This window comes from Nomascus leucogenys, chromosome 12, assembly GCF_006542625.1.
Source record: "Nomascus leucogenys isolate Asia chromosome 12, Asia_NLE_v1, whole genome shotgun sequence".
Taxonomy (NCBI): Eukaryota; Metazoa; Chordata; class Mammalia; order Primates; family Hylobatidae; genus Nomascus; species Nomascus leucogenys.
The window spans coordinates 12,096,253-12,099,413 of record NC_044392.1 but is presented as its reverse complement, the minus strand read 5'-3'; the positions used below and the strand labels follow the sequence as shown (position 1 = coordinate 12,099,413).

The 3,161-nt window shown below is 44.4% G+C and overlaps 1 non-coding gene across 1 annotated transcript; it reads right to left on the bottom strand.

Moving 5' to 3' along the window:
• Positions 1-438: 438 nt before the first annotated feature.
• On the bottom strand, positions 439-512 carry TRNAN-GUU. The gene has a single exon. It is a non-coding gene; the product is annotated as a tRNA-Asn (tRNA).
• Positions 513-3,161: the final 2,649 nt, after the last annotated feature.

Genomic DNA, 3,161 nt, shown 5'->3' with positions numbered 1-3,161 from the left:
GAGAGGATCACTATCACGATGAATGGTTCCACTGGTCACATTATTGACAGAGCAATCAGGAAACCCAGGCACATCCTGGAGGTAATACTGGACTCCTATTACTAAAATATGAAAAAATGGAGGCACGTAAATTACTCGTTTAAGAGTATAAGGGACTGAATTAGAATTTTATCACAACAGAAGTGGGTTCCTAGGTCTCTGTTTCAGGATTACTGAGTTACACAGGTGTAAACCCGGCATCTCAGGAGATACCCTGTTAAGAATCTGGTAGGGGAAGTGGGCTGGCCCTTGACATGGATCAGTCATAAATTAGTGGCTTGGGGCTGGCCCTTGACATGGATCAGTCATAAATTAGCGGCTTGGGACTCTGGAAAGATAAAATCTTCTCCATTTATCCGGCGATTGACAATGCGTGAATGCTTTAAAATTTCCAATAAACGTCCCTGGGTGGGCTCGAACCACCAACCTTTCGGTTAACAGCCGAACGCGCTAACCGATTGCGCCACAGAGACATGCACTTCTGACTCTACTAGGCAGTATAGGAAGGGCGCACTCACTGAACTTCCTCCGTTCCGACTATTCTCAGGGCCCGCCCGGCAGGATGACCGAGCAAGGCCTTGGAAAACCAGAGAGATTAGACCGGTGAGTCGCGCTGGTCAGCCGCAACAAAAGTATGTTCAAATTGGCAAAAATGTTTACAAACCTGCAAAATCTCTTCAGCCTATCCCTTAAACTCCAGACTTGGGATTTACTAAGTTCTGCTGTGTACAATACCCACCTTAATATCCATTCTTACACAAGTTCCATTAGGTATAAGCCAAGATCACATGGGATTTTTTTTTTAACCCTCTCATGCCTGTGTTTGCTTTTGCTTCCAAAGACCCTTCTGAGTAAGGACTGTCCTCAAACTACTGGAGTCACTTAGTCACAAGCTTGCCTGAGGCTCAGAGCTGGCAATACCTGGGAGTTTATGTCAATCCCACAGCACCCAGCAACCCTGCCTGCAAAATATTTATCCATGATTGACAGGTGCAGGTGTATGAAAGCCCGGCTCCTTGACTTGAGGGGCGCCTTTGTGGTGAATTAGCTTTGGGAAAAGGGAATCCAGAGGCCAGCTTTGTAAAAATGCAGATAGATAAATGGAAAGAAATCTTTGCCTTGGAAGTCCAGCTGAGAAAGAGAGTGATTTACTTGAGACTGTGAAAAGAGAGACTAAAATCTTTACTTTCTCATGGGAAAGAAGCCTATGGTGAAAGAGAAAGAGAATGGTGGGAAATAGGGTGGGTCTACTCGGAGGCTTTAAACTGTTCTGTCATATTATAAAGCCTGGTGAGGTTTTAACTAACACAGGTGCCTGGACTCTACACATAGAGATTCTGATTTAAATGCTTCCAGGTGGGTGGAAGCCACTAGTAGTCTTAAAAAGCTCCCAAGTCATTTTACCATGTGGCTAGAGATGAAAAGGACAACCTATCTACTAGAATCTCAAGTCACCAGCATAGAAGAGTCCCAAATGTGCAGCTACCTCATAGAAAAGTCTTAACACCACCCATCGATGGAATTTGCCTTCCTCTCTCCGTGGTCTTGTTTGCATAGCATGGAAAAAAGAGAAGAGATAAAGAGATAGATGGAGAGATTGAACCTATAATTCACCTATGTAGAGCAGTTTCTCAAACTTTTCTGACCACAAGATGCAGTGAGAAATATACAATTCTTTGTGATCAGTTTCTTTTTTCTTTTTCTTTTTTTTTTTTGAGATGGAGTCTCACTCTGTCGCCCAGGCTGGAGTGCATTGGCGTGATCTCGGCTTACTGCAAGCTCCACCCTCCCAGGTTCACACCATTCTCCTGCCTTAGCCTCCTGAGTAGCTGGGACTACAGGTGCCCACCACCACGCCCGGCTAATTTTTTTTTTTTTTTTTTTTTTGTATTTTTAGTAGAGACAGGGTTTCACCGTGTTAGCCAGGATGGTCTCTATCTCCTGACCTCATGATCTGCCCACCTCAGCCTCCCAAAGTGCTGGGATTAGAGGCATGAGCCACCGCACCTGGCCTGTGATCAGTTTTTTAAAAATCTTTTACTACGTGTAATCCACCCTACCTAGTATTTAAATAAAGCCTATAGTAGTAAGCAGTCCACTATATTGATTTCACAACCCCTAAGTGGTTCAGAATTGCAATTAGAAAATTTTTCCTTTTGGCCAGGTGTGGTGGCGATGCCTGTAATCCCAGCACTTTGGGAGGCTCACCTGAGGTCGGGAGTTTGACAGCCGCCTGACCAACATGGAGGAACCCCGTCTCTACTAAAAAAAAAAAAAAAAAAATTAGCTGGGCGTGGTGGTGCATGCCTGTAATCACAGCTACTTGGGAGGCTGAGGCAGGAGAATTGCTTGAACCCAAGGGGTGGAGGTTGTGGTGAGCCGAGATTGCACCATTGCACTCCAGCCTGGGAAACAAGAGTGAAACTGCCTAAAAAATAAAAAATAAAAAAAATAAAAAATAATAGATTTTTACTTTCGTTCAGCCTTTTTGTCAAGCAAAATCCCAAAACGACATATATTGTAAAAGAACATTTACTATAAACATCTTTCTGTGAATCCTTATTTCTGTCCCAGCCACCATGACCCAATAATCTCTAGAGCCTGTTAGTGTTCTCCAGATTGGAGCCTTCCCTCTAACTGGTCCTAAACTCTGTGATGTGGTGGAAAAGGTTTGAGGCCTCGATTCTCATCCCAGGTTTTTCACCTACAGATCGTATGGCCTTAGCCTCTTGACACCATTGTCTCCTTACCGCCAAAGATGGAACTGTGCTTGGGTGGTGTCTGAGCACCCTGTTGGCTTTGATGTTCTAGGGCTCTTCCCTTGGCACCACTCTCTTATTTAAAAGGAATAGGATGTGGACTTAGGAGGGTTATTTCTCTGCAAACTATCCTCTCTTTCTTATGACAAGCTATTTCTAAACGTGCACATTTGAGGCTTAGCAAATCCCTTCCTGGGAGGTGTGAAAGACCCTTATTTCTCTCCAGAGGAGTACTATGGAGAGTCAATTGATGCTGAGGAGGTGGTAGAGACCTAGCTAACTCATCTGCAGTGCCTTTGAGCAAGGCTTTTAGTAATCATAAGGTGGGTGGGGTCCTGTGTCCTACACCACAGGCCAGCTAGT